General features: G+C 40.9%; 1 long non-coding RNA gene across 1 annotated transcript; it reads right to left on the minus strand.

Annotated features, from left to right (window-relative positions):
- Positions 1–391: 391 nt before the first annotated feature.
- On the minus strand, positions 392–7,986 carry LOC310745148. The gene is made up of 3 exons (XR_014539986.1): positions 7,881–7,986; positions 3,628–3,707; positions 392–423 (listed from the first exon to the last, which is right to left on the minus strand). It is a non-coding gene; the product is annotated as an uncharacterized lncRNA (long non-coding RNA).
- Positions 7,987–8,275: the final 289 nt, after the last annotated feature.

Consider the following 8,275-nt stretch of genomic DNA (forward strand, 5'->3'; position numbering starts at 1 on the left):
AAAGCGAGGTGAGCGCCGTAACCCCATAGTCGCCTTTGACTGGACTTAACCGTCCAGGGGTCCTTTACCTTTTACGGTGAGAGGCAAATGATGTACTCGAGGACAGGCGCAAGTCGGTGCCAAAGGGCAGGAGCAGACTTCATGGCTCAAGGCAAGCCAATGGTGGCCTTCTTCAAGAACAGGCAAGGGAGTCTGCTTGGCTCTTTGGGTGACAAGTTGCTCAGACTGAGGAACCAAGCATTGGGGAACAGTTTCATTGATTCAGCCATGCCTCAACTGGCTGGGCCAAACAGCACCTGGTAATTTGGTGGGTGGTTGTAGCTCATCAGGGAACAGGCTGATAACTCGTTTTGCCCAAGAACTGCTTTGATTACGGAGCTCCCCATGGTCTGGATCTCTGAAGCATATCTCCACATCTCAGCTCTGAAAAATTAATAATTATAATTTGGACTTTTTTATTTTAGTTTTTTTATTTTAATTGGCGTATTATGATTGGATATATTAATTAGATGTTTTTTATTGGAAAATCAATAAAAATTATTTTTAAAAAAGAACTGCTTTGATTACGCTGGGATCAAGATACTACTACTACTACTAATTGTATTTGTATCCCTCCCTCCCCAGCCGAGACTGACCTCAGAGCAGCTAACATCATACAAACAACACAATATGCATAAAAACAGACATCAATTAATTAAAATACATCTTAAAATTAATTCAGACAAGTTAAAATCCGGGCAGGTGACAATTGTCAGGGTGGAATTGAGAGTGGTTAATACTTGCCAAGACCAACTGTTTCCACTGATCATACAAGGACCTGTGAGTGGGTTGGGGGCCTCCTTCGGGCTTGTTTTATACAAAGGAAAGTAAGTCAAACTGCATCCTGCCCAAAGGCCTGGCGGAACAGCTCCATCTTGCAGGCCTTGCGGAAAGAACCTTTTGGTGCCTCCAGACTGTCCCTGTATTGTAGGAAGGATTCAAACACATACCATAAATTTAGGCTTGCACAGTTCAAGTGAATTGAAATGCTCTGTCACCCTGGCATATTTTAAAAAGAGGGTTTTTTTGTGGTTAGGGAAATGCACTGAATGATGAACGGTGAATTCAGGGTGAATTCAGAATGAATGTTCATTGTCGTATAACCTCTTCTCATGGACGTAGCCAGATTTTTTGTTGGGGGGAAGGACTTTGCTGGGGGGGCAGGACTTGTGTTAGGGGGGCAGAACCAGCGTGATTGGTCAGTTAGTTAAGTATTTCTATTGTTTTACTTGATCTGGGGCAGGGGAGACTGTCTCCTGCCCCCCTCGGCTATGCCCATGCCTCTAATTAAAAAATTCAGAACGAATGTTCAGTAAAGACTCGGCAGAGTCTGACCTCCCTGAAAGATATGTTAGGATGAATGCTCAATAAACAGGTCATCTGGAGGAGCTCTTATATAACACATGAGATGTGGACACCAAACAAATATAGTGACTTGGGTATATAGAGCTACTTTGGTAAGCCTACAATATTTCAGTAATGCTGTTATTGAATTCTGTTTACTCTCTGCCTTGGACAGCAGAGATTCTAGGCTATATGATAAACCATTTAAAAAGCTCCTCTCAGTTTTAAAAATAGTTTTCTATGTGACATAAGGAACTATTGTTCAGCAGAAGAAATTTAAAGTCCCCTTGGGTGTATTGAAGCAGTTTCCCATGGGTGGTGGTAGTCATGGTTCTTAAAATGCAGGAAAAACAATGTATGAATTTGATGCTCACTGGCATTGTTAGTAAGTCCAGTGTTGAAGCTCTGTGGGGCGGGGAGGAAATTGATTGACCTCATTTTCTGACTTTCCCTGCTATAGCTTAGACTCTGACTCAATATTGATAGATCTTTGGACAGGGAGGGAAGCCATGCAATCGTTATGGAAATGCAAGCATGCTGCTTTTAAAATCTAAAAGTATAAAGCTGCTAGCATGAGATACTTGCCATTTCTGCTCAATCCGATACCGGTCAGAGTAAAATTTGAACATCTCTTGCAGAATTTACATAGCGTAAATTCTCTATAAATAGCACCTTCTCCACTAACAATAGCAGTGGCCATCTATTATTTGATCAAGGGCACTTTTTAAACAATACTTTCGGGGCTTTGATCTGGCTATGCTGCTGAAAGGCTGCAGGTTGCTGGTGCAGAATAGGTTGTGCCCCAAGAGAAATCTCTCCAACTGCACACAGTTCAAAATCCATTATGATTGTTCCACAGCCAAACATTTGATGCACTGATCAATGTCGAGGCTCGAGAGTGCAGAGAAGAAAGAACCGTGTTTGCTGCTCTCAGCTGCTTTTTATTTGCCCCAAATATGTGGATTTTTAAAAGAAAAAAGAAAAGAAGGAAAAGCAGTTTGGGAGGGGGAATAGAGAGAGAAAAAGAGAAGCAAGTCTCAAAACTAAGAGTGTCTGGGGAGGGAAGAAAGTCTCAGAACTAAAAATTAAAAAAAACAACAACTGTTCCTTTGTCTTCAAGTCTTATGTGGTCATCTGCATAAATCAAAAACAGCAGACTAATGTTGCATGTACTACACACAGCACCCCTAAGGAAAATTAACTTCTTTCAGCTTTTTGAAGGCACATGGACATTACTTTATGATTATTATATTTATGATGGTGGTTTTGAAGCAATTGAGAAAAACTACTGAATGAAAAAACACCCTTGGAAAGTTAAGTCTTTCATTCACTAGAAGCAGTTCAAGGAGAGAGAGTCGGGACCTTGATAAACAGAAGGGCTTTTATTGTTTATGGCCATATTCCTCCCACCCCACCTACAAAATACACATAAAACAAAAATATGGTCATCAGAGACAGATCGGCTTGGAAAAATGGGGTATATTGATATCAAACTGTGCTTCCTCATGAGCCACTTGCGTATATGCCATGTGACTTTAAATGCTCATCAGTTTTACCAAAAACTTCATATGGTTGTGTACAATAGACCTGACTCTGAGTAAGTCCTTACAACTTTTGCAGGACCTTTTTAGTAGTGGTGCCCTCCTTATGGAAATCTCTGCAAAGTTCTCTTTGTAAAAAAATTAGCTTTTTGCATGCTTCCATTGTAGAGTCCAGGACATAAACAAAGACTAAGGGGGCATCTGACAGCACGCCAAAAAAATAAAGGTGCTTTTCAGCGATATAACCAAAGTGAATCTGAAACTAAAAAGTCTGTTTCAGGTCAGCTCGAATTCAGTTTTGCCTAGTGCATTGCCATGCAGTGTCCTGTTGGTATCTTAGTCATCTGTGCTGAACTCTGCCTACTAGACCTCCGTCTTTGGGGAATTTGTAGCATCTGATATGGTCCGGAGCTGGTCCTCTAACCTATAGGGCGAACCTTAATAACTAGCCTTCATTTAACTTTTTACTATTTGACACCACTGCCTGACAATTTATTTGACACCAAGGCCAGCCACCTTCCAAAAGAGGAAAATCAGCTGCCATGGTGTCGAGGGACTTGTGTTCAATGGATTGCTATTCGGCGTGCTGCAGTCTCTCATCTTGAACTGACATTATACTCCACTCGTCACTATCAGTGTCAGAAGTTATATCAGCATCTGTAGCGGCAGCTGCATCTTATGGATGAAAAGTCTCAATGTTTACCTTAAAATGCCAATCCTCCCACACAATCGACATTCACAGAAGGGCTCCACCGTTCATTTCTAGCGGCCCTGAAGATGTGTCTGGAATAAATGAGGCATGTGGAACAGTTTGAATATGGGACAGTAGTCAAGACGCCAAGTATTTTGGTTTTGGAAATAATTCATCCTCGTTGGATGCATGGCTACAATAAGGTTCTTAGCATTGTGCTGCAATCTGAGGAACAAGTCGCAGAAGCTTTTTCAGTTTTATTCAGTAGGCATTGACTTTTTTGGCCAGCCTGAACTGAACAGACCCACAGTGAAGGCACTATCTGAACTTGGCATCAGATGTTCAAAGTATTGGCCATTGGGGAGTAAATTAGGCTGTGGTGGAAGAGTCAGATTGTTGCACCTCAACTTGCCCTTTCCATGTAGGTTTGGTGGTACAGCATCTTCTTTGTATACAGAAGGAGATATGTTTGACTCCTAGTTTTTCCAGGTAAGGCTGGAAATGCTCCTTGTCTGAAACCCCTGAGAACTTCTACCAGTCAGTGCAGACAACGATCCAATGATCTCAGTCCACAGCATCTTCCTATTTCTCCAAGTTCACAAAAAGTCAGAGCAGACGGAATAGGTCTCAAAAAGACAATAGCCCCTTCCCAGTTGTCCTTTACCTGTAGCTTCTCCATGTTGAAGAGGGCAGTGGAATAAAGGGAAAAGAGAACTAAATGGATATATAAGAACAGGGGTCAGCAAACTTTTTCAGCAGGGGGCCAGTCCACTGTCCCTCAGACCTTGTGGGGGGCTGGACTATATTTTTTTGAGGGGAAAGAATGAATTCCTATGTCCCACAAATAATCCAGAGGTGCATTTTAAATAAAAGGACACATTCTACTCATGTAAAAACATGCTGATTCCTGTACCATCTGCGGGCCAGATTTAGAAGGCGATTGGGCCGGATCCGGCCCCCAGGCCTTAGTTTGCCTACCCATGTATAAGAATATTCAGGGATGGTGGGAAAATCAAAGGAATCAGGGAAGGAGAAAAAGGGAAGTTGCAAATGATTGTAAAATATGTATGAGGGGAATGTTGATTTCAATGTGAATGTGGTTTTCAAAATTGTAATAATGAAAAAATATTTTTAAAAAATGTATAAAAAAATGGAGACAAATCATGCTCACCTTTCAGTTATAGCATATGCTCCCCACTTCTTCCTCTCTCATAGTTTATATACATCCAGAAATAATTATATCCCGACTCTAAAAGAACATGCTATAGTCACTAAGGCTGTATAATGAGAGAAGAATGGGATACTGGGGGGGGGGGATATCATTCATTCTGGTGGGATAATGTTAAGCAGCTTTATCTCTTCCATATGACAATATTTTTGTCTCCACTTTTACTTCTGTCTTATATATTTGGGGAATGTAAGCATGTAGTTATGGTCCTGGCTGGTTTCTGTAATATTATTGAATGTTTTACAGCACTGAGTACACTTATCACCCATTTCAAAATGGAAAATGATGTGGATGACATTGCTATTCAACATTTCTTGTTCACTGGAAATCAGTCAGGTGTAGATACTCTTTCTTCTCCCTTTTGCCTGGCCACACAGATATTAGAAAATTAGACTACAGATTCCCCACATCACCTATAGGACAACCTGGAAGTCCAGATACTTTTCATTACCCACTGAGAGGATGAAATCTTCATCTATAATTGAGCATAGCTTTCTGAAATGCTTTGATAAGGCATTGTGTTTTTCATGCAGAAAGAAAGGAAATGGATTTTCCTATGGCAAATTGATAGCAGAATCATTCACAGAGTAGGAGAAATGTATGCTACCAAACAGCCATATATCAGCTTATATGTATGTAAGAAATATCTAGGTACTATATCAGTGAATCCATTAGCATAACTGAATTAACAAAAGAAATAAATAAATCAAATTTAATTATGCATAAGAAGGCCCCTTGTGAAATGTCTGATGTTTGACTCACTGTTGACATTCCTAGCTCATTTCCATTTCCTCACTTCCCTTCTAAAATGAGCTGTGATTAGATTTCAAAGGAGCAGTTCTCCAACATTTCCCAAAGGCAGCCGTCATGTCACATAGCATGCTTCAGAGCCCATAACCTCTGCGTATGCACAGAGGTTACCCTCACATCAAAATGCTCTTAAAATAACTTAACTGACAAGAGAAGACAATTTCCTTTGCAAATTAATTGTTGGGTTGTATTTTGATAAGGTGTAATTTTTACATAGATGAGGATTTCATTTTGGGGGTTAAAAGGTAAACATTCCGCCCCCCTCTAATGGACTCTTGCTACACGCAGATAGAAAGATGGGTTCTAAAATGCATTTTGTATCTCTTAAGTCCCAATGTACACTCCATTTGACAGCTCAAGTACAAACCAAGTACTTATTTGTACCATGTTTAATAATATGGCACTAATAATATGGCACTGCCAATTATTAGTGGCACACAATGTTTTTTTTCTAAAAAAGAATGTTTAGGGGTACTCTCATTTTGACTCAAGAAAATCACCATTTTATAGTTCAAATCGAGGAAAATAAATACAGTAAATGGACAAAAGTACAAAGATTCACAAAATGTTTAGGGGTACCTGCATACACACACCCCGGGGGAAAAAGCACTGGTGGTGTCCATGATTTTCTGCAGGGTTTTCTTTTTCAATCAGTGTCCAGATTGGGCGTGGGCTTAATGAAACTCTCAGCCAAATGTAACTAAAAATCACCCCCTTCCTTATAGAATCACCTTATAAAAACAGCAGTTAAGAGGGCTATCACAAAAGTTTAAGAGGCAGGGAGACCCACACCAATTCTCCTAATGTGCAGACCTCCCTATTTTCCAGGGACAGTCCTGGATTTACAGCAGCCATCCCGGTTTCTGATTTGATCCCCGAATGTCCCATTTTTCCTTAGGACGTCCCTATTTTCATTGGATAAATGTTGGAGGGTATGGAGTTATGCGATCCCCAAGCCAAAGAGATAAGTAACTAGACAACCTTTAGAAGACATCTGAAGATAGCTCTGTATAGGGAAGTTTTTAAATGTTGAATGTTTTTTTTAAAAAAAGTAATATTTATTAAAGTTTTAAAGGTTACAAAAAGAAAAAGTAGAAAACACCATATTAAACAAAAACAAAACAACACATCACAATAAGGAAAAAGAAAAGAAAAAGAAAAAGAAAAAAACAGAAAAATAAAAACAATTAAAAATGTTGAATGTTTTATTATGTTTTTATATATGTTGGAAGCCACCCAGAGAGACTGGGGCAACCCAGCCAGATGTGTGGGGTATAATAATAGTAATAGTAATAGTAATAGTAATAGTAATAGTAATAATAATAATGGAATAGGGTGCCCCTATTTTCATCAGAGAAATGTTGGAGCGTATGTCATGGACTGCTTCTTCCTACAGACACTAAAATGGTGGTTTGGTCCCTGTTTAAATGTGCATGTTTCCCTCACAAGAAACAGTGCTGTCTATTTATTTATTTGAAGCCTGGTGCCTTTTGTGCCCTCCTGAAAAGTAAACCAGGTTCTCAAAAATCTACAAATATTCCTCTTTAAGAAGTAGGATCTCTTTTCATAAGAATAGCTGTGAGGCTTCCAGGAGCGCAATGAGTGTTGGAATCACACTGCTCAGTCCGAATGGGAGAAAGAAAGCTTTTGTTTTAAAACACCAGAAGGAGGGAGGTGGGGAGAACCAGCCTCCTTCCCCCACCCTTTTCTTCCTCTGAAGCAGGCTAGAATTGAAGCTGTTTTGCCGTGAATTCCTAATTTGTTCCTTTTGCACCCTCCCTGTGACTAGATCGAAAAGCAGTGTCGGATTCCCAAAGCAGCGTATCTCACTGGGGTTGGGGTTCCCCCACCCCCACATCCAGTGTCTGAATGGAGGAGAGCTAGGACTGTATTTCCAGAAGAAAGTCTCGCGCTGGCAGCTCCTTGCTGAAGAATGAATACATGCCAGGAGCATAGACCATTTGTCTGCTGATTAATACAGGCCCCAGGGGAGCGGCTGTTGGCTCTCATTTCATTCCTCTTTCTCTCACGGCGAAATCTTCCCACCCACTCCCGTTCCTCTCGGCTTCAGAGTAGCCCTGGTTCTCATCTCCTGCGTTATTTAAATCTGCTGCACAAATTAAAAAGAGGACTTCGAAATTGTCTGAAATGTGTCGGCTTGCCTTGAAGGTTAAAGCTCGCACGCACGCACGCACACACGCACGCACACACACGCACACGGACTCACAAAGTAGCCGTTTTCATCTGGAATGCAGCCCCGCTCATAAAGAATGCACTTGGTATTCACGAGAAGCATGCACGAATTCCCATAAAGAGTGCCACTGTAATTTAACGCCATTGCTAAAAACAGTGACGGGAGAGAGGGGAGCACTTAAAGCAAAATGTCACGGTCGCAAAATGGATGGCGTGTCGTTTTGCCTGTTGTATGCAGGGCTCGACTTACAAGACTTTCCCCTTTGCGTTGGCCGACTCTCCCTCCGTCGAAAAGCAGAGAGATATTTTACTGCTCTGAATACGCAGCACCATTGATACAATGCTCTCAAGGGTGGTGGTGATGCATGCACATTTTACACACCTATTTTTCTCTGATATCTAATAAGAAATGTGTGCTTACTGCAATAA

Source organism: Podarcis filfolensis, assembly GCF_964270895.1.
Source record: "Podarcis filfolensis genome assembly, chromosome: 11".
Taxonomy (NCBI): Eukaryota; Metazoa; Chordata; class Lepidosauria; order Squamata; family Lacertidae; genus Podarcis; species Podarcis filfolensis.